General features: G+C 41.3%; 1 pseudogene; it reads right to left on the reverse strand.

Annotated features, from left to right (window-relative positions):
- Positions 1 to 8,058: 8,058 nt before the first annotated feature.
- The window catches only part of LOC133129462 (adenylate cyclase type 3-like), a 57,049-nt pseudogene continuing 40,250 nt past the window's right edge, over positions 8,059 to 24,857 (reverse strand).

Here is a 24,857-nt window from a genome sequence, read left to right on the forward strand (position 1 = left end):
TAGCTATGTTTTATTAAGGTTTATTATTGAGCCAGCTCAGTTGTAAGGAGAATTCTACAACTCGCTGTGTTTTAATAATGTCTTACAACCTAGCTAGCTGACACGTAAACCTTTGTGCAACATTGCTAGTTAGCTAGCTAAGTGTAATTTTAGCTTGTTAACCAGGTGGCCTTCTTGCACAACTAGGTGGCTTTTTTGTACAGCTAGCTAGATCGCAAGCCCACCTAGCTGTGGCATACAACCTAGCTAGTTAACTAGCTGCAAGTCGCATTTTTTATAGATAACTAGGTGGCTTTTACGGACAGCTAGTGTTAAGGGTTGATTATTTTTTATATAATCATTCTATTATATAAAGCAAACAATGGCTTTTGATTTCAATATAGATGGTTCATAGCACCAGCCCTCTAGCGGGCACGGCCCACTTGTGGTAGATGGAATACACTTATGCAAAGATTTTATTCGAATAAATCCAGCACGTGTGACATCTTAGTTATTTTTGTGTGTTTTCTATCACACCACAGGTTACTTGACCTCTGACCACTAGCGGAGGTGGGTAACAATTTGGGATCAGCGCCACCTAGTGACCGGCTGCTAAATATTAGAAGAACTGCGGGATCCTGTCTTCATGCTGCCTGGACCAACACGTTAGGTGACAGACCGCAGGAATCTTGTCATGACTACTCACCAAGAACTACTATGGGATATCCAGAAGGAGCTACATTGATTGATCAATGCTTCTAGAACAGACCTGCTCTACAGACTGGCATGTGAAGCTGATGCAACTGAAGATTTGCCAGAGGGGTAAGCTACAGAGATCAAAATGTTTCACTTCATTGTTGACTTTCTGAAAGGTGAGCATTTGAAGCATCTCAAGGACCAAGGGATGGCTCGCCTGCATGACTTTCATAACCTTGTTGACTCATTGCAAACTCCAGCACCTGACCCTGTGAACAGATCAGTGATGGCTGGACAGACAAAGCCAGCACCTGTGAGTGTTGAACAGGCATCTGGGTTGGTAAGACTAAAAGATATAGCTGCATTCCTGCCCTAAAATTCATGGTGGACAGATTGCAGACAGTAATGTTTGCAAGCAAATGGATGAGGGTATAAGACAATATTACTCAGTCAGAAATGAGTAGAACAGTCTTAAAGGTAACCAAGTCTTTAACATTTAAATATATGCTGAACACTAAACTTTCCCTCAGAGCACACCACAGAGACAAAAGTAGTGCTGAACTGTTTCAAGAATTGAGTAATGTAAAACAACATGGAAAGGAAACCCCACAGCAGTTTGTGTATAGAATGATGGGGCTGAAACAATGTGTAATGTCTGCCAATGTGTATGTCTTATCCTATGGCCAGACTGAAGTTGGGTACCACTGGGTGGGTGAGCTGGCTGACAGACACAGAAAAATTAATGCCGATGCAGATATGCTGTTGAGATACCCTGATCCCTTCCTGGACCACGTGGATGAACACACAGAAACTGTGATGGATGAACACCCAGAAACCATGATCCCCTTGAAACTAAAAGTATGGATCTCAAATGCTGAAGACAAACGGCTAATGATTGAATGAAACTGGACGTGGTGGGTGGAATTCTGTACCATCAAATGGGGAAACACAAACAGTTAGTTCTCCCTCAAAAGCTCAAACCAGTGGTAATAAAGAACTTGCATGATGACATGGGAAATGTCAGCCTAGAGAAGGTGATCCATCTGGCCCAGGAAAGGTTCTACTGGCCCTTCATGCAGCAAGACGTCGAGGAATATGTGACAAAGTGTACCTGTATCAAACAGAAAGGTCCCAATGTACCTCAGACAGCATGGATGGGTTCAATTACTACAAGTCCACCTTCTGAGCTCGTTTGTGTTGATTACATGCATCTGGAGCCTAGTAGAGGGGAGTGTATGAGTTAGGGGTAAGCCAAGTATTCATTTCATACGAGTACTCATCACGAGTATTGACTTTCTTCCGAATACGAATGTTATACGAGTAATTTGATTCATTATCCGTGATCGGAGAATTGGCCTGCTTTATTGATTTATTTTTTATATTGGCTGCAGTAGCTGTACATCAGTGACGAATGTACCAAAAAGATAACACCGTTTTGTAATAGGCCAGTTCCTCCCTGGTTCCTCCCCCTTAGAGCAGTCAAAACTACTGCCTGCTGTTATTTTCCTCACTTCTCTCTTGGGCATGTGAAGAGACTGGCTGCCGACGGGGAAGACACAACCCATTGTAAACACACAGCCATGTGCTTCAGACAAGCTGACTAGACATAAACAATCCAGGATTAAAACATTTTATTGTAAGGATGGAGGATGTACTACATGGTATGATTTTGGGGACATGGACATTATTTTAGCTATAGGTAAGGTAGTACATTTTGTCAATTTCGCTATTTTTTTTTTGGTAGGGATTCTTGTTATTTAGTTTTTCACTTTTAAACATGTTTCCTAGCCCGCTAGCTAGGTACTGGGATTGTGCTGTGACACGTGTGGGCGATTGGCTTGATTTGTTGGTTGAAGTTGTTCGCAGTTATGTTGCTGTAATGTTAATGTAGCTAGCTAGCTAGTGAGCTTGTTATGTCCTACCAATTTTTCTGGTCAAATTATCTGTAATCTGAAGTGGTCTGAACACGTTACTGTGTGAGGATGACTGAAAATCCTTGATGTCTTGCCATTCTTCACCTAACAGTTGGCGTACTATAATGTTAAACCCTTATCTCGGTGGACTGTTGGCTTATTGCTGTTGTTGCTACATACATGTATAGCACAGCATACCATTTTAGCTACAGCATCTGCTGTAGCTAGCTAGCTAGCTAGCAATCTGAACTGGTGGTATTTCACAAAGCAGAATTACTGCTCTCAATAAACCCATAATGCCCCAAACATGCTGCATTCTCCGGTTGGGGTTGTTAAAGAAATCAATCATACTTGTAAGTACAGTGTTTTAATGATCATGTCAACGAATACATTTTTAGCTCCGAAAGTGGTCAAGTAGCTGAATTGAAATAAGCCTGTTTATTGTAACGTTAGTGGTTGGTAGCCTAGCCGGCTACTTTAAGCTGACTACTGTAGTGTGGGTGATGGATAGACGTCACTCGATAGCAAGGTATGGGGCAAGTTTGTTCTGACCTTACTTATTTTGAAACTTACTGATAATCCATCTGGTCCGGGGTTCTGGACGGTAGTGTGGCCGCTGGTCACACAAGTGTTTGTGATTCACGGTATGTTATTTGAGTGATGTTTACCTGCATTGTTTTATTTATGTAACAAACTGTGACCCTTAAGAGTATAGTGCTTTAGGAAAACTTGGGTGTGTGTTTAAAGAGGCGAGTGTGGCGGCAACGCGGATAGTGGTTCTGATACGAATGGGCGGGTGGCTCAGGCAGAATAGTTTCTTGTAAAATTACTTACGCATGTACACACATCATTTTATATAGACGCCCACTTCTGAGTATGAGTAATAGATAAGGATACAGATAGCCTAATTTAATTGGTTTAACAGATATGGAAACAGATACAAGTAATGCAGTACTCGCTCACCCCTAGTATGAGTACATCCTCGTTCTTGTTGATCACTTTACCCGCTTTGCACAGGCGTGTCCATCAAAGAACATGTTGGGAAAGACTGTAGCTGAAAAGATGTTCCAAGACTTCATCCCTTGCTTTGGGTACCCTGAAAAGCTGCACTATGACAAAGGATGTGAGTTTGAGAACAAACTTTTTCAGAGACTACAGCAACTGTCAGGTAAACTATTACTTATCGACTTGCTGTTCAATCTCAAAACGGAAGTAGAGACAACAAAACGTCAGATCTTTGCACTGAAGTGGGCTACCATGATGTGAGACCCATCCTGGGACCCATCCGCTTTCTGCCCTGATTCAGCCAGTAAAACAGAGGCCCCCAATACTGTCTGGAACTTTGTAGATGACATGAGCTTTCTGGAGTCCCGATTGTGGCAGCAGTCCTCATCTATGCTGGAGCGGCTCAACCTATGGCTGGCTGCACAAAGCATCTTAAGTTGAAGTTTCCTTAAAATAAAATGAGTCGCATAAAGTTCTTGCCCTAAGGCGGTTTGCTTAAATACATAGATTTTTTCTCCTTATCTTGAATTTAGGGCTTAAGGTATTTCTTCAAATCTGTTAGGTGTTGCAGAAAGGTAAGCAACGAAAATAAAGATAAAAACTTAAGATACCTACAACGCAACCTAAACCACATTTAGAATATCACTGAGTTTGCATGTTCATCGGCGAGGAGGATGAATGTGTCCCGAAAGAATGTGTTCCATGACAGAGAAAATCCTTTGGATACTTTAACCCCTTGAGTCTTGAGTATGTTTTTTGCATTAATTCCTTTTTTTACCGTGCAATTTTCAATCACTATGGTAACAGGATATACCATTTGAAAGTGTTAAAACGCATGCTACCATCTGTATAACCTATTTTAAAATGCCATTACTTTAGCGATAACAGTTCCTTATTTTATAATGTGGGTGGCAAAACAAGTGTTATACTGTTATACTTCAGCAAAAACAGTTCTTGAGATTTTATGGCCAAAAAGGTTGACATTTTACAACAAAAAATGTAGGCCTATTTTGCCATGCCTACATCTAAATAGAGGACTTCCTTTGGACTTCCAAGGAATCTCTGATCTCTAGCCTCTGGAGTGAATATTTCAACCATGAAAACGCCTTTGGCTCCAATATAGAGGGAATTTTCCCCATTTTATATCAGTGAGCATCTAAATATATTCTCAAAATATTTTATTATTGCTTTTGAATAATAAATAGCTTAAATTTGGAAATTATGGAATCTGTTTTGACTTATTGATGGAGGTTGCGTATTTGACAAAAGGTTACTGTTCAGAAGACACCAGGATTATGCTGGTAGTCTAGGGTTCATTATATTACATTAATGGCATTTGGCAGATGTTCTTATCCAGAGCGACGTACAGTTGATTAAACTAAGCAGGAGACAATCCTCCCCTGGAGCAATGCAGGGTTAAGGGCCTTGCTCAAGGGCCCAATGGCTGTGCAGATCTTGTTGTGGCTACACCGGGATTAGAACCACCGACCTTGCATGTCCCAGTCATTTACACTAACCACTACGCTACAGGCCACCGGGTTCAAGTATAGTAACCATTTTATTTTGGGTATGTCATTTTCAAGCTTGTGTCAAGAAAAAGGGTGATACTTCAGGGGTTAACTGATAAAAAATTAATCAGCACTGGACCACCAAACCAAACAGATTTTTCCCGGCAGTGATCCAATTTATGATTGCTTTGAGGTCTGCAATAAGTGATGAGTCCACAAGTCAACTGTGTGCCAGGTGGTTCATCGCATTCAATAGCTTCTTCTCCTCTGTCCTATTCATCGTCGTTTTCTTTGTTCTTCATTGGCCATTACGTATTTTAAATGTATTTGATTTATTTATATTTATAGTTTATTGGCTAGCCAATTGTAAGTCACGGTCTTGATCAACCATGGCAGTTGGAAACAGCATCTTCTCTCATATAGATTTAAGATGTTTTGTGCAACAACCCTAAAGGAAATACTATGGTCAGGAAAAAATTTGACCTTAAGATAAATTTTAATGAGGGTAGATGCTTTGTGCAAAAAAGGTAGATGCTTTGGCCACTCGCCTACAAGCATGCTCAACGGAAATAAATGTACAGCTATCTATAATGTATGCACATAACTTTCAGTAACAACTCCACTTCATCTCTCTATTAATAGCATTCACATATATGTGCTGTTTAATAAAATCAAGGTACTGGGCCTTACTATCCAGCATGACCTCTGGTGGAGTGATCAGGTAAATGTCATGACCTGTAGGATGCTATACCTACTCAAGTGCATCAAGCGCTTCTCTGTTGCTACAAGTCACCTTCTTGCCATTCTTGCCATTGGCTACATTAGACCTTTAGTGGAGTACACAGCCCCTGTCTGGCACCCTGGTCTTACCCAAACCTTGTCTACTCAACTAGAACATAAGCAGGAGACGGCCTACCGTATTATTCTCAGCCCACTTTACATGCCTGTATTAACTGCTTTAATCATTTTTGTAAATGTATTATTTGAGATATATCATTGCATCATAACATCAAGTAGATGATATATGCAAGTCTTCATTAGACCTCACGTTACTTTCTGTGTTAATATATTCACACTACACAGAATGTGAATTACACATTTCAGATTAAATTGACACACTAGTTAGCTACCTATGCCTGCGTGCATGATCGTGGCCAGACGGAAGAGCTGACAGGGCCAGTAGGCATACTTGGCCCAGTTCTGGGCCTCTGGGATGCCTCCAGAGTGGGCAGTTGACCAGTTCTGACAGCTACTCTAACATCTGGATTCTGGTAAATAATCTGCAAAAAATAATTGTAGGTGCTTTAAATTAGCCAGCGATGTGATGGTATGAGCTGAAGGAAGGCTGTGGATACGGTAATTTTCATTGGTTCATCTGCTAGTCCTTTTCCCCCTATCGTAAACTGAGAAATTAACAAAATATGCTTACAACGCACAAAACACCAGTAAATAATACTGCCACTGAATTCGCTCCATACAACAATGTAGGAACGGCAGCCACTGAAACCACATAATGATTTTTAAAATGTTCACTTATGCCTTAACTGAATCAAAATATCCTTAATCTTAAACAAACACTATCTGGGCCAATTGGAAACATACACTAAAACCAAAATCAGGATGAAGGACTGTTTCTCAGAGCAGTAGGTCAACAGCACCGGAGCACCACAGGGGACTGTGCTTTCACCGGTCCTGTTCGCCCTGTATACATCTGACTTCAGGCACAACTCAGAGTCATGCCACATGCAGAAGTTTTCAGACGACACTGCAATAGTGGCGTGTATCAGGGATGGGCAGGAGGATGAGTACAGGAACCTGGTGGATGATTTTGTCCAGTGGTGCAATGTAAACCATATGCAACTGAACATTCCCAAAACCAAGGAGATGGTGGTGGATTTCAGGAGGACGAAGCCAACTATGCTGCCAGTCTCCAAGGGGTCAATGTGGAGGTGGTCAGCACATACAGATACCTAGGGGTACACCTGGACAATAAACTGGACTGGTCAGCCAACACTGAAGCACTCTACAGGAAAGGGCAGAGTCGGCTCTACTTCCTCAGGAGGCTGCGGTCTTTCAATGTCTGCAGTAAGCTCCTCTGGATGTTTTACCAATCTGTCATCGCCAGTGTCCTTTCTTATGCCATTGTGTGCTGGGGAGGCAGCATTAAGAAAAGGGACGCTGGGCGACTGGAAAGGCTGGTAAGGAAAGCTGGCTCTGTAGTTGGAATGGAGCTGGAGTGCTTAACAACATCAACAGCAGAGAAAAGGACACTGAACAGGATGCTGGCAATCATGGACAATGACCGCCACCCACTATATAACACACTAAACCGACAGAAGAGCATCTTCAGCAGCAGACTCCTGTCTCTGACATGCTCAACAGACAGGTCAAGAAGGTCCTTTGTTCCATGGGCCATTCATTTATACAATACACAAAACGGGAGGAGATAACTGGACTTTTCACCATGAGTCTCTTTCTGCTCCTTCCACAACATCACGCTGTCTACTGTTTACTGTTTACTTTGTACTTTTTGCACTACCACGATTGCACATTTATTTGATTGCACATTTATTTAATTTAACATAGCACCTTATTTTTATTACCATAGCACCTTATTTCTGATTTTTTTACTTTTGATCTTTATGTGTGTGAGATATGTGTGTATATATGTGTATGTATAAGCTACTGAATGCCTAAAATTTCCCTCGGGATGAATAAAGTATCTATCTATCTATCTATCTATCTAGATCATGCCTTGGTAAAAAAGAGATTCTTCCAGAATTTAAACCTGTCACTTGGTTGCGGTTTCAATTACATATCCACAGAGGGAGTAATCCCAAAAGGTTTTTTTAATGCAAATATACATTCAATTACATGCATCAGGATTTAAAATAGGAGATTTTAGCCGAAAGGGAATGAGTTTACCACCAATAAGAAAGTATACCACACCACAGAGATTGTGTATCACATTTTAAAAGTTTTAATAAAATAATTGTACAAATAATTTAGATGAATAACATTATTCACAGTTCCCAATCCTGAGTATAAGGGCTTGAGAATTAACAACAAAGACTGTGGCCTCCAAATATCTACACCCTGGAATTATACAAAGATGGAGACAGGATGGTGTGAGATGACATCTTGTCTTAAGACGGCACAAACCAAAAGGAATAAGCAATATTAGTCTGAAGCAATATTGTTAATGAAGGCTGTTTGGCTCTCTACTAGATATCTGTTTTCACCATTTCACCATTTCAAGAAAGGATCAAAAATGTCTACCTTCTGATGCCAAGGCTCTCGATACTGATCCTTGTCTAAAATATTGTATAGCTTAGCTATTTCTTCTCTACTGACCCTGTAGTTTTCTGAATGAATGTGATGCAAAATGGTACACACATGGTTATGTATTGGACCTGCACATGATTTCAGAACATTTTTCTAGTTGAACAAAAAATGTGTTACAATTAGAGTATAAAAATACATCTTGTGGGCAAGTGTGCTTTCGTACATTGCAAGGATAACAGGAGGCAAGTGTGACGGGGGTTAGGGTTTACAGAGACGGAATTAGATATTGCACTTTCATCCATGTCACAGAGGAATAGGACATCAGTCTAAGGTGTCATATATGCCTCTGCAACACACACACATACCTATAGGTCATGAGGGATGTACTCAACATGGATAGCTGAGGCAGCCTGCTGGCTTGTTGCTGTCATTTTCCAGAGAGCATTTGTACTGAATAGCATCTGATAAAGCAGTCAAAGATGATTCTGCTGTATGCAAGCGTAGTACTAAAACTCACCTATGTGTATATCATTTGTATATCATTGCATTGTATATCGTTTTAAGTGTGTTATTTATGTAGGTGTACACAGCATACCTACGTAGGGGTGCGTGAGAGAAGATGGATGGTTTGTGTTTGAGTGGGTATGCAAGAGGGCATGTCAGTATCTGACAGAGGGCATGTCAGTGCGTGAAAGGCAATGTGTGACAGAGGGCATGTCAGTGTGTGACAACCATTGTGTCAGTGTGTGCGGTCAGGAATTGTCAGCCACCTGGTGGGGCAGGTTGACATTGGAGCCCTGTTTATCCCGCCCCTTCAGGAAGAACGTCAGTAGCTCCCCTTTTCCCTTCACAAAGATGGGCCCTCGCCTCACAAAACGGAATCCATACTCTCTCAGGATGACATAGCAGTCCTCCACCACCTGAGGGCGTTACAGCCATGGAGACAGTTAGGGATACTTGAAGAAGTATGCATTTCTACAATAAACAATTTAAGTTAAATAAACTGTCCTGTTCACTTTAACTGAGGCAGTGCATTGGCAAACTGTCAAGTGGCTTAATTCCACTGAAATATTTTTGTAAAATGAAGCTGACCACTGATTAAACACTTTCATTCCAAAGGTCTAGGAAATATATCCATATCTATGTTTCTACCAAAGTAGCTGTTCTACTCCTCCATTTATTTGATTGCTTGTACAGGTGTGATATACCTGGATGTTGCCCATGACTCCTGTTGACTCCATACGACTGGCTACATTGACGCTGTTTCCCCAGATGTCATAGTGAGGTTTTCGTGCCCCGATTACTCCCGCCAACACTGCACCTTTGTTGAGCCCTGAGAAAGAGTATGGCACTTCCTGTTACACATGCACATGTGCACATATGCACAAACATACACCTAAGATGCAAGCATGCCCGCTCACACACATGTAGTACTGTACACTGACCAATACGGAGCATGAAGTTGTTGAAAGACTGGCAGTTGATGTTTGTGAGAGTGACCTTCATGGCCAGGGCAAATTCGGCCAGGTCTGCAAGGTGTTGCCATCGTTCCCGGCCTGACATCTCATCTTTCTGTAGAACACAATACAGTCATCATCATCATCATAAACATTTTCATGGCAATCAACATTCTCATTACCAACTCATACACTTGCCTGGGAGATAATCCTTGGATGTTGGGGAGTAGGATACAATGTAGCCATCATCATAAACATTACCATTTGCAACAACAACATCTCTTCCACCACCAAATTTTTTAAAAATGCATACGTACTGTATGTAGGTCACCCCATATTTTAGGTTTAATCATCCTCATCATTATTATTATCATGAGTGCGCTAATGTATCTGTGACTCAGCCAGGTGTGTAGGTTGTAATATATACAGGTAAAACCCTGATTTAGGTGTGACTCACCTTGTATCCATTGGTGTTCGCTTCGGGTGTGACTCCTGATGCTGCCATGTAAGTGCTTCCGATGGTTTTGATCTTGGTGATGCAGCGAAACTGAGGAGCATCCAGGAGCTGCCAGTGGTCAAAGGTCATTCACAAAATGCACTCTCAAGGGTCCAGTGGTATTTTACAAAGAACAAAGCTGGTCTGGTACAGTAAACTGGGAAGTCTAAAGTGCGGCTACTCACACTGTCAAAGTCAGAGATTATCTCATTAAGGAACCTGAGGCATTCGATGCCACCGTTGTTGATGCTCTCCTCTGTGTAGAAGTCAGCGAAGTTTGGTATGGAAGCAAACATTACCCCAATCTCATCATAGGACTGGCTGTAGAGTTCCTGCAGGAAGCCAGGATCGAACTCAGCTATAACCCTTAATCCTTGACAGATTTATTCATCTGTAATTAAGTCTGGTTGCAAGTGGGCATTACGTTAATCAACACTCAGGAATACTCATTATTCATATCTTCCATTATAATAAGATAGTAATGTTTAGATTTTGTCATTTGCAGGAAGCCTATCCAGAGTCCTGTTTTTTATTGCTAAACTGTAATCTGTGTAAACAGTCAAAACTATAACACTTTTGCTTTTCTGCTAAATTTGCTGTCTAACATGCTGCAAACACAGCATACACTCACCGAGCACTTTATTAGGAACATTTCTACTTTATTACACCTACTTATTCATGCGATTATCTAATCAGCAAATTGTGTGGCAGCAGTGCAATGCGTACAATCATGTAGATACGGGTCAGGAGTTTTAGTCACTGTTCACATCAACCATCAGGATGTGGAAAAAATTGATAGTGGTATGCAAAAGTCTCTGAACACACAACGCATCATAACTCTAAGTGTATAGGCTACAGCAGTAGAAGTTTAAAAAATAAGTAATAAATACCTAATAAAGTGCTCACTGAGTATAAATCCTCTTAATCTGTCCAGAGGGGGGATGGGTTTCACCCAGGTTTCATGTCCTGTGAACCCCATCTGGATCCATCATTGGGGCTGTAGTTAGCCTCAATGACAAATGCATTTGAATCAACTGGCCATAAAGTATGTATTAACTCTTGAATCTTATTTGCCTTACTTTACTGTTTTTGGATTATGGATAGCAATGCACAGCAATAGAAGGAAAATGCATGAATTAATAATGACAATGATCGTAATGCTTCTCTCAGTCCACTGCGTTTTTAGCTCACTGTCTTACCTCGTCCCTTTTCTTTGATCCCAGAAAATGTCGCGCAACATGTTCCGGCAGCATGTTAATGACCAGTGCCTCATTCCAGCGCCTCATCTCAGAAACCTTCTCCTTCTGGTCATGCACTTCAATCTTCCACAAGAAAAGGGTCCGTGCTAGTTTCTCCATCTGGGGGGGGGGGGGGGGGGGGGGGGTTGAGAGAACAGCTCTTGTTTATGTGAGCTTTTGGCTAGTGATACTTACGCTCAAATAAAAACATATGCAGAGCTATCAAGCAGTAACTGATACAGTAGTCGACATCCTGTGCATTGTACAAAAATTAAGAGATCACCTCATCTAAAGCCAAAAATATGCAACACTAATTTGTAATATTACTTTTATTGCTTATAACATAAATTGAGCCCCATACTGGGAAAAGGAAGCATTGAGCAGGAGGAGTGCGAGATACATACATGGCGGGCAAAATAGTAGAAGCCGAACATCATAATGACGATCATTACAGTCATGGAGTACTTGGAAGGAACTATATAAGGCCTGTGAAAAGAAACATTGAATAATAAAGTTACTGCAGATGTTTTTTTTAATGCAACTGCTCAATCATAACAACCACTAGTACCACTAGTAATCACTTGCACTATATATGATACATCTCCAATGTGTACATTCATTTTTTTAAATGCATGTTACTTGATGAAAATCTATGCACTTTCACATCATTTTGGACCATTTTCATTCCCATATTTGTGAATTTGATTAACAATATGATTTATTTAAATGAATTATATGTAGCCTATAATAAATGGGAAATGGTTGGAATTTATAGAGCACCTTTATACAAAGTGCTGTACAATTTATGCTTCTCATTCATCCATTCATACACACACTCACACACCAACAGCGATTGGCTGCCATGCAAGGCACCAACCAGCTCATCAGGAGTATTTGGGAATTAGGTGTCTTGCTCAGGGACACTTCGACACACCCAGGGTGGGATCGAACTGGCAACCCTCCGACTGCCAGATGACTGCTCTTACTGCTTGAGCTAATGTTGCTAATATGAACAAAACCTATTGCCAGATGTTGCAGCCTTCTTTTGAGAATTTGACCCTTGGTGTAAAACCTACTTTTCTTCTCAACTAAATTGCCAAAATGTAAAAACAGCACTGTGGTCTGCATAAGCATTTAAGCGTGGGCCGATTTAGCCTCTAGGTTGATCCTCTCTACTGCTACTCTCTGGCTGTAAACGGTGGTTAAATAATTTTGAGTGTCAGTGATGACCCGAATATACGGATGAGAAGCTTATGGAGATTGAGAGGGCTTTGGCAGAAAGAGAGCAAGCGCAACTTGCTGAAGCTGTATCAGCTGAGAGTGCGACGAGGGAAAGGGTAAACAAAAAGTGCTGGTGCACCTGTCATAGGCAACCCTGAGAAGTGCTGTAAGTGCATTCAGCAAGAGTAGCCAAGCAACATATGATTTCCGTTGGTTTAGGCAAATGGTCCAAAACCAACTAAAAAGACACTTGTTTTGGCAATATTGGCGCGTTTTCATTACACGATAGCCTTTGTATTTCTGCAAGAAAATGAACACATGACAACATGTTTATTTGAGTTTGGTTCATTCATTGGTTCGTTCAGTTTTTTTACCCCCCTGTTAAATCAATGTTATTTTGCTAGTTTTTGGTTAACTAAGCTAATGGCTAACGGAGAGTGAGCTACGCAAACTTGATGTAGGACAGCCTGACATGTCCACAATTTATTACATCATTTGTGATGAGAAACTCAGCAGACATGGGCCTGAAAAATGCGAACTATCCCTTCAACATTAGCTAAATACTGACAGTATGTGGCAGTGGCATCTCATGAGCTCAGAATTGGTGGGCTGCAAAACTTTCCTTTAAACTAATCACTGACCTCATCCGGTTTTCATTCAATTATCTTGATTAACAAATGTTTCAATGATGGGGCTAATCAATTAACCACTAAGTAGCCTAGCCAACACTTATCAAAAAGATGCATCTCATGTAGAAGTCTACATGTGTCCGCAAATAATTTTGATAAAATGTGCATGATTTTGTAATGCAAATATAATTAAATGCATAAAGCATAGGCTACTAAATACTGATACCTAATTGGCGAGAGCTGGCTATATCTGACAGTACTACCTCTGACGGTGAGTATTTTGTGAATTAATTGATGTATTGACTGTTTAGTGATTAAAACAGATTTTTGTAAATTCCCGATTGATTAGTCAGATAATTACACATTTGTTAATTAAAGAAAACCGTTTGAGATCAATGATTAGTTTAAAGGAAAGTTTTGCGCCCCACAATTTCTGAGCTCACGCGACGCCATTGGTCCTTAAGTAAACAATGAGAAATAATACTCACGTGTATTCCTTAAAGCGGACACGGTCGTATTGGTCAAAGAGGTCCCACCAGCTGTAGATGTTGATCACACCAATAGACACGGTGATGAGTAGCATGAGGGTGAGCTTGACCAAGTGACTGACCTGCACCAACATGGTGGTCGCCACAAGTGCCAGCACAGTAATGTAGCTGTAGTATTTGGGGTTATCCACACAGCCCCCCTCGCCTTCCGGTGGCCCCAGAAAAAGCTCCATATTGCTACTGCTGTTCCCCAGCAAGAACGGGGGCTGCAGACAGCTTAGCTACAATATCAGCACAATATCACACAATATCAACATCTGAGTATTAGAAGGACAATTTCAGAGTAACATTAGAACAAAATTACAGCAAAATCAACCTCAACAATATCAGGAGAAGTACAAAACAATGATTGGGTGTCCAATCCTTGTCCTTTTTTCTCACTGAGTACCTGCCCCTCAAAAAGTCTCTACACGGCCCTGACACACAAATAGCAAAAAGCAATTTACAGTGCAGTTCATAAGTATTTGGACTGTGACACAATTTGTGTTGTTTTGGCTTTGTACCCCAGCACATTGAATATGAAATGAAACATTGAATATGGTGTTAAAGTGTAGATTGGCAGCTTTCATTTGAGGGTGATTCTTGTAGGAATTGCATCCCATGTTATACATAGTTCCACCATTTTAGGGACCAAGATTAATTGGAAAAAATAACATCGAAAACTAGGGATGTGCATTTCCTGATTGCGGTGGTTTGCACTGATAAAGTTGACATTAGAATAACAGTAGAGTATTGCTATGCAATCACACTAATAAAGTTGTTATAGTTAGTATTTGGTTGCGAATCCTTTCATTTGATGACTGCCTGAAGTCTGTGATCCAAAGTTATCACCATATGCTGATTCTCTTTCCTGGTGGTTCTGTGCCAGGCTTGTACTGCAGCCATCTTCAGCTCCTTTTTGTTTTGGGAGCTTTTTGCCTTCAGTCCTCTCTTCACCAGGCACACCACATGTTCAGTTGGATTCAGGTTGGGTGATTGACTTGCCAGTCAGGATCATCAAATTATTTTGGAACTTCTTGGTTGCTTTAGCAGTATGTTTGGGGTCATTGTCCTACTGCAAAATGAAGTGTCATCCAATTAATTTTGAGGCATTTGGTTAGATCTGAGCAGATGCAGTGGGCTCCATAATTATTGGTTGATAAATATGCACAAAAAATGCAATTAAAAAATATAGTTAGTGACATAAGCTTTATTTTCCAACACATATAAAGCAGTGTGCTTTATTAACAAAAGAAATTATCTTCAGTTCAGACCACAGATTTTTCATAGGATTTAAGTATCTACACAGAGGTGGCCATTGCAGAACATGGTTGTTGTTGTCCAGAATGTTGTTTTTACTTAAAGTAACTATTTCTGTGTGGTTTGGAGTTAATGTCCTGCTGGACAATCTACCTATGACCAAGTCTCAGCTTCCTGGCAGAGGCAACCAGAGTCTCTGCCAAGATTTCCTGGAACATCAATGACCCACTGCCTATTTGACAGTAAGTATGAGGTGCTTCTCCTTGTATTCTATTTTGCCGCCAAACATGTTGATGGTATGTAAGGCCTTACTAAGTGGTATGTTAAATCGTTTATGTATATTTTTGTACCCATTACTCAACTTGTGATGCCCAATTACTAACTCTGTCTTCTGAATTGACAGTTCTTTGGATTTTCCCTAGTGAAACAAGAAGAGATGGAATGACACAAAATAGTTCCAATAGACTGAGATTAGCTAAATTAAGTAAAATTTTATTGCAAATTTCACTTTGTTTGATTTACAATAATTGTTAGGGGTGCATAGCATTTGGTTGCTGCCACATGACTGGCTGATTAAATATTTGGTGTACACGTCTACCTAATAATCATGTTTGATAGATAATTATCCATGTTGTATATTATATGCAGCCTTTTTTCTCCATTTTTATTAAGGGAGCCAATAATTCTGGAGCCCACTGTAAGATGTTTCTGCACACTTCAGAATTCATCCTGATGTGACCATCAGCAGTCGCATCATGAATAAAGACAAGTCAGCCAGTTCCAATGGCAGCCTTGCACGCCCAAGCCATAACACTGCCTCTGCCATGTTTCAAAGATGAGGTTGTAGCAGTTTGATAGAGTCATCTGTCCATTGCCATTCTCTTCCCGAGGCTCACCAGTTTGCATCTTGCATCTTGCATCTTGCACCCTCTGAGGTTATGCTGGAGTAATCTGCTCTTAATGGTAGTCTTTGAAACATTTATGCCTACTGGAGTGTGTTCTTGATCTATATTTTATGAATCTCTATGTTTCTAGGAAATAGATCAATCAAATTGAGCCTTTAGTGTGCTGGCCGGACAGCGATGCACCTGTCAAGACTCAATTAAAGAGAGATTTCCGACCTAAGGTGTGTGCTGTGAGCCTAATAGAAAAATGAAAACGAAATGGCACGGAACACATCCACCTTTTCCACAGGTGACCCAACAACCCCCTTATTCTCGCCAGGGCCAGCCAAATCCTTCTACTCTATTTGCAGATAGTTTAATTTATTTGTTTATAGGTTACATTACCTGTCAGGTTCTGTGTTTTTCGTTGTCTAGTTTTGTCTCAGAGTGTTTCTGTTTATTGTTACCCTCTGTGCACACTGTAGTCTGTCAGTTCATTCATTCCCTGTCATTTGTTTCACCTGTCTCCCACTTCCTGATTGTTTCCCACACCTGATTGTCATTTCCCTCTCACTACCTGTGTATAAAAACTCCTTTGTTAGTCTAATTCGTTGCCAGATTGTTATGTGTCCCGACCATACTCTCCAGCGTTTATTTATGATTGATTCCTGTTATGACCTGTTTTGTCTTAGACTTCCTGGCTGTTGCTTTATCCGTCTGTCTCGTTTTGAACCATAGTCTATCGACCTGTATTTGACTTTCGTTTCGGATTTTGTTTGGTTTGCCCGCTTGTTATCAACCCTTTGCCCGTGACTTTGACTTCATTTTGGATTATCCCTGCTATCTCTGGATTAGCACTTTGGATTATCTCTGCTATCTGTTTGCTGGTGTATTTACCCTCTGCCTGGACACTTACTTACGAAGTGCCTATTCCCTTCTTATTCTGTTTGCTGGCTATCCACCTCCGCCTGTATACTCTGCCAAGTCAACAATAAAAATTCTGAACACTACTTTATGGTCTTGCTACTGGGTCCTGTTGTTTTGATCCCTGACATTACCGCCACCTACTGAATGTACGTAATCATTTTGTTGGAATTTATTTCTCCATTAAATATATATTTTTAAATACATATATAAAACAACTACATTTATAAATATAAAACCAACAACATGCATATAACTCTCCCATCCATAATCGCTCATTCATTTCGATTTCTCTATTTCCTTGGTGTTTGACTCCCACCGAACCCTGTCTCTAAAATTCCTTGAATCCCCCCTTTCACATCAGTAACACCCAAAATCATCTTGATCCCTTCTGATTTTGTAACAATGTCACTAGCACAATTGATGACCATTGCAATAAATAAATTTATGTGAGGGAGTGGGTTCGGAGGACCAGGAGCTTTTGTGAACCGGGAGAGACTGCGGTCCAACGACCGGGTCTGACCGTGAAGGGGATCTTAACGTGAGGTAACCACTCGTTCATAAAGTGCAACTAAATAAGGAAAAGGTTGCCTGGCAAACTGCCAACACAAAGCTACCCCGAGAAAAGGTTGCGAGAATAAGAAACAGATATAAAGCTGGGGGGGGCTTCTGACACACAACCAAGGTCACCCAAGCAACCCTCCGTTTTGCGCCCCACTAGTAATCACAGGAGTGCAAATCCGAGGCGAGGAACAACAGGTAGACAACGTGACTGCCAAACTCAAGGGCAGCCCATCCCAGGTGGAAACCAGACCTCCGGTTAACATCTATCTAGTTTGGTGACCAGCAGGTAATGATGAAAGATGTACACCCAGTGAACTCCGCCTCCATCAGTGAGAAAGGTATCAAAACAAGCCGAGGAGGGAATAGGTACAACCCCCTATCCAATTCCAAAGCTTATAGTATGACATACTGCACTACACACAGGTCAGTACTGTGTGGCTTACAGTTCTATGCACAGCACTGTGTTAAGAGGATGTTCTAAATGATATGCAGCCCTACACACAGCACACAGGTCAGTACTGTGTACAGAGTGGCTGCAGCGCTACACACGTCACTGTGTTTTGTAGGATGTTCAGAGGGACACACAGTCCTAAACACAGTGCAGGGTACAGTAGGGTGTTCAGACTGTCTTATAGCCCTACCCACAGCACAGTGTTCATTGTGGCATTTAGCCCGACACACTGCAGTGTTCATTGTGGCTTATGGAATACAGTGGATAACGCTAACCTAGCTTTGTAAATAACAGAAAAGGGACAACGAAGGTAATTGCACAAAGCCAACTCTGCGTCCAGTCCTACTACCGGTGAGGTTAACCAGAGCTCTACAAATGGTGACAGACGGCCATAAATGTGAATAACATAAAAGTAACAAAACGAACCTAGACCACATAAAGCTCTTGCCTCCAGCTCTTCTTATAATAACAGAGCTACTAAGCCGAGTCGAGCACAGAAAGCACACAACATCGCTGCAGTAAAAAAAAAAACAGAGTCTAGGGAAGGGGCTTAAATAGATGAGACACACCTGTTTGTGATGACCAACTCCTTGTGCAATTACTGATTACTGACTACACGGGGGAGACATGAATGTGACAGGAGTGCCCTCTCGTGCCTCCAAGAGGTAAAGCCCGGAAAACCAACTGAGCTAGGCAAACCCCATGACACTTTATTTATATTTATACTTCGTCTGTGTCCTTGTTTTTTTTCCACTGCCATAGTTTGGTCCTGTTCCTTCCTCACAATTCCTCTTTCAGCCCTCACTTTCTATCTTGCTTCTGCATATAACGTTTTCCCCTGAGCTCTTGCCAATTCCACCTCACTCTCCATTTTCCCTCTCACACTTCTTTGTACCCACTTCATGGTTTTCCCCACAGTGAAAACATACTACCTGATATTTGGTTAGAGAACAATTCCTCTGTGCACCTCAAACTCCATATTTTTTAATTCCATTCATCCATAATCCTAACTCCTTCCAAAAAACCAAAGAATCCGTCAAACAATATTCAAAATCTTGTGCCTGCTGCCAACGTACTCTCTCCTACAACCCACGCTCTCTCTACCCCCATTTTCCCACAACAATTAGGAGGCCAATCTAAATCACCTGTGGAACAGAGGTGTGTCCTGCTGCCTGAGGTCACAGCAGCAAGTGCCAAAACCAAAACAAAAAAAGAACGTCAAAGGTTTGTGAGTGCGTATAATTCCTAGTCGTAACAAATATAATAGCTGAAAATAGTTTTTTCTACACAAACTAAAGTTGTCTTCGGTCATCTACTAGTGGTCTTCTGTGCGCTACCAGGGTGTTTGCTGTAGCTGAGCTCACCAATGCATTATTGCTTCTTAACAATGTGCCAAGCACATTGTACCTTATCCGACCTGTTCTGTGGTTTGTTTTAATGACCTTGGTGTGCACTTTATGTCACTTTGGATAAAAGTCTGATAAATAAAATGTAAAGTCTCACCTAGAATCAACTCTGGAACATTTGTTAGCTTTCGTGTGCATGAACTAATCATGCAAGGACACAAAGCTGAGCAACCAACCAATTACTTTTGTTCCCCTAAAATGGGGGGACCATGTATAATAGTTCCTACATGGAATACCCAATATGGATGTACATCAAATTAAAGCTGAAAGTTGACACAGTAACCTCATTGCCAGTAATTACAAACATCTTTTTTTGATTATATTTTATCAATTATATGACAGCAGTGACAATTGTGAAGTTGGAAGAACAGATTCTTGCTCTTTTAGAAAGATGATGGTTCCAGCATGGGCAGTGCACCGCAATTAGGCAACATCGTTACCCGTTTCTTGAAAATATCAGCTTTAAGGCTTGTTTGCATGCCAAACTTTCATTTTACTTAATAACATAAAGGGACATCTTGGAAAATGAACAAAATGTACATTAGGAACATTTACCCAAAACCCAAAAATGCCTTGGGGACAGTGGTGAAGAAAAAGAATGAAAAGAAATGAGAGAAGACAGGATGAAGGAAAAAAGAAAATAAGGAAGAGAAGAAGAGCTGAGGGAGGAAGAAGAGGGACAATGAGGACTGCCTTGCTCACCATGTCCACAATGTCAGCCATGGTGAGAACAAAGATGGCCGCCATGGCCCATGTATTGCGGGCCCAGCGTGTGTGGTCAATCCAAATAGAGAAGGAAACCAGCTTCTTGGGAAACATCTGTTACACAGATATCAATCAATTATTAATCAATAAACAGTGGTCAATTTCCAGAAAGTCAGTAACGCCAGCATAATCAGCATGAATACCACAGTGATCTCATTGATTTCATATTTATCTGCAGAGGTGGATTGCAATGATTGAACTGGCTTGTTGAACGAGGCATACTGGGCACTTACCTTGGGAAAGATGGCCGCCATTGAGCAAGTAGTGAGAATAAGTAACAAGGCTTCCCCAATAAAAAATGTGACATAGTTCACGGTCAGCCTAAGGAAATAGAAGAACAGAGAGTTGTTGGAGTATGTGTGTGTGATTGAGAGAGAGAGAGAGAGAGAGAGAGAGAGAGAGAGAGAGAGAGGATGAAAAAGAGGGGAAATGCAGCAGAATCTCTTAAATATGTATTTGTAAGCCACCAAAACTGAAAACCATGAAATTGGATTTTAAATGCATCATTTGGATATTTTGGATGGCAAATTAATATTGAGTGCACATACTGTGGATCAATGAAGGTCTCCATGGCAGCGGTGAACAGCAGGACCACACAGGAGCAGCTGAATGCGGCTCCAGTCTGCTTCTCCTTCTCCACTGAATACCGCATCTCCAGCTCTGGATCCATAAAACGCAGGTACAGAGCATCCGTGTGCTTCTCTTTGAGACTGGTAGAAGACAGAGGGAGAGAGGGAGAAGGGGAGTGGAGTGGTAAGAGGAGAGGGGAAGGAGATGGGCAAGTGAGAGGGGGAAGGGGCAGGGAATAAAGGGGGATATATTCTTGTAAAGTTTTCATTGTGCATGTAAACTTATGGTAACAACTTTTTATAGTTTTTGGCCAACACAGTCCTCCAGATCCAGAATCAGTTCCCCCTCACTTTCTATTGTACTCTATCGCTGTTATTAACCTAAAGGTAAGTCCTGATATTTTTCCCTAAAATGTCATCTCTTTTGCTAAATCGAAGGAAAAGTGAAAAATCTCCCCCACTCAATATATTCACCATATAGACTCTAACATCTCATACAGTATAACACTATAGAAAGCCATTCAGTCGTGGTGGATGCACAAAGTACCAAAAACAGGAATGCCAATTATTCTTACACCTGTGTTTTTGGGAGATAAACATATTACTTGTTAAAATCTTTTCTCTGAGCAATTGCATTAGTAGAACACATATATAGTTCCCATTTCTAGGCATATAATATAGCTCATGACCTGTGTTGTTGCTCATCATTATCAAGAGCTGAGTGTGTATCTTGGGGTTAGCACACTTACGCTTGCCCAGTCTCCCGCTCCAGCAGGGCCTCATTCAGCAGGTTGTTTAGCTCCTGCTCATCCTCCTGAGCATTCACCACCCTCTCTGCCAGGTTACGCAGCCGACGTTGCTGAGACAGGACATGGAATGCACACAGACATATGCAGAAAGGGAAAAACGTGCTACAAGCCAGCTAAATAAAGGATCCAATAGGTGCTCTACAAGCAGGACAGATAGATTACACAAGACAACTTCACAGGGACTAGCCCGAAATAAGAAATGGTGGAGCTCAGAGAAATGCCCTGTTTACTGTGAGACAGACGTTTAAACGTCAAACGACTTCTTCCTCAGAGTCAAAACGTTGTTTGATGCCGAAACGTCAGTGTCACATCAAACAGAGTGCATTCATCTGAGCCTAGTGTGCTCCACCGTGTCTTATCTCAGGCTAGTCCCTGTGAAGTATTTGTTTCTACTCAGTGTATCTTTGTTTTCTACCTACAGCTTTTGCCCAACTCTTTTTTTTGTTACTCTCTCATGAATGACACAATTGCCTCCTTCCCCTCCTCCTCGAAGTCCTCCCTTTGTCCACTATTCTAGCCTGCTACCACATCCCTGGACCGCTACTTTCAGATTCTTCATACAACCTGCTCGAAACTGACTGACTTTGGATGCCATAACCCCCCCCCCCCCCAACTGAGTCTGGTTTACCATCACGGTTCACGGTTTAGCATTAAGATACATAGAAGGTTAGAATCTTGTTTAACATTGATTTTTATACCTGCAAGTCCACTTCCTCAGGCTCCGCTGCGGGCGTGGTGCAGGCTGTGTGGACGCTCCCATTGCATTCTGTTGTATTTATTAATGCTGGGGAACTTGGAGCGGGTGTATCAACAGAGAGCTTCTTGAACAAAATGCGAAACAACAATAGAGAGAGAGAGAGAAAGAGAGAGATGGTAGTGCATCTAGTTATTCAAGAGGCAAATGCATAATCCTTAATATAGGCAACACTGCAGAGCCCTAAATATCCCCCAAACACATACACATGCACATAAGGGTGACAGATTTGTGAGGAGATGCCACTCACCAGACCTTTGAGTCCCTCCTTGCCGTTGGGTACAACCACTAGAAAGGTCTCATAGCCTTTCTCCTTCAAGTAATCACAACGTTCACCCCCATCACCCGGCTCCACGTCAAACTCCCCATGCAGGCATTCCATTGTACTCTGAGAAATGTGGACCCGTCTGTGATGTATGTCAAAAGGTTGTAAAAAAAAAAAGAAAATTCATAATCTGGTATATTCTGTTTTACACTCAGATTTATTGATCTGACCTGTACTTCACATATCAAAATCTATAGCTGCAAACCCCCCCCCCCCCCCCGCATGATGTCAATAGGATATAACATCTCTTCTGATCATTTAAGTCAATATGAATTTAAAAATACCACATGATGGCAAACAACCCATTGCTTCCCCCTTTTTCCCAAGTGGCACTCACAACATTTATGACATAACTGAAGATTTAAACATGTTTTAGTTTCATCTGAATGCCAGCCATCCTGTAATGGAGGTGAGTGGAGACATTATACATGGGAGACATCATTGCTTATGATGCAGTTGGTGCATTTTCTCTATTATAGGCATGTCAAAAATATGACATGTTAATCACATAAAAAGTATGTTTTAAATGAAATGTTTGCATTTCCTGAAAGCCTCAAAAGACAGTAAATTCATCAGCCTGCTCTCAATCAAAGTGTATCAGCACAAACCTTTGACAACATGCTACAGCCACTAAGTCAAATTCTGTGGATAACCCTGCATAACTATGAAAGAGGGCATCTTCATTAAGGGCGCTACGGAGGTGGTGAGTGAAGCTGAAAGAGAAGATGAAATACAGGATTGTGCCTATAATCTACTTCAGGGAGGGTCCATTGGTCCAAACCAATAAATTAATTTATGAATATGAGCCGACCAGTAATATAATGAAAATTGGGAGTCCCCTGCTGAATTTAAATCTTATTAGTAGCGATTTACGGATACTAGGTGTTTTCCCTCCCCCAAAAAAATGGGTTACAATGGGTGAGGTCAGTTGTTACAGTTTTTTACATTTTTAAATGAACTGTATGTTGTATGAGGTTCATGTTCCCTCATTCTGTTGGTAAAGATTGGGTTAATATGAGATCCAACCAGTTTGTATTCAAATTAGTGTGCATTACCGTTGAGTTCATGGGAGCACCTCAGTTTGTCATCTAGTCCAACTGGATCCCATCTTGTCTGACATGTGCTTCTCTGTCAGTTCTGAGTAAGAGCAATGATAACACGAAATGCCCAAACCCAATGTGCTTTTTCTAACTGGTATGTAAACTAACTAATTATATAGTTTTAGTTTGTTTGTGTGTTTTTAGTTAATTACATGTATATGTCAAGCATATGTAACAATGTATGTGTATCAATCTACCCCGCCTACTCAGCCATGATTTGCACGGTCATGCTAGCTTGACACTACAACTTTCACAGTCAATTCTCTACTGCAAGGAAGGACTGAGAGCACCACCAACTAACCCTAAAGAACTTTCACCGTCTGAAGTTCTAACAGGCTGTCCCTGCCTCATGTTTGATGCCTCACAGGCATATCATAAGAGATAAGTTAGTGGAGTATGCAGGCACCTGTCACAACTTGTTTCACAAGGACTGAGCCAGACACTGCAGAGGAGGAATGTGAGGAGTGTGAGGTGGAACCAGGGGATCAGGTTCTGGTAAAAGCTTTCCAGAATAAGTCACTCGACCATAATGGGACTGGGCCACACACAGTTCTGCTGACCACACCATTGCAGGAATTCATTTGTCACGTTTACGGAAATACAAAGGTGAGGCTCACCATGGGGCATAATGATCCCTGCCCACCCTATGGACTCCTAGGGAGCCTGGTTGCTGTTGTGAGTCTCTGTGCTGGAGAAGTCTGAGAGTATGGGTTCATACTGGAATGGGATGGGAGATTGAATTAAGTTATCATGAGATATATGGGGCAAACTGGGCAAAGACAGCAGCAGGACTGAAGGAGTATGTTTTTACTCTCAGTGGAAGCAATTCATAAATTTGCTACCCATGCACAAGGAGAGCTGACGATTAGATGTGTTCTTCCAGGGAAGCCTGGCTCCTGTCCTAAATTATATGAAGGCCCCAAATTTGGTTTCACAAAAGGAAGCCCCTCCCGGCCCTAGTGAGTATCAGTCCAACACTCACAAGTGTATCAGATAACGTGGATAAAAAGTGTTCTTTGAATCAATTTTTCCACAAGACCATATTCAAATTGTCTAATATATTGCAGAGATGACCTTCCCGGTAATATAATC

The sequence above is a fragment of the Conger conger genome, chromosome 5 (genome assembly GCF_963514075.1).
Source record: "Conger conger chromosome 5, fConCon1.1, whole genome shotgun sequence".
Taxonomy (NCBI): domain Eukaryota; kingdom Metazoa; phylum Chordata; class Actinopteri; order Anguilliformes; family Congridae; genus Conger; species Conger conger.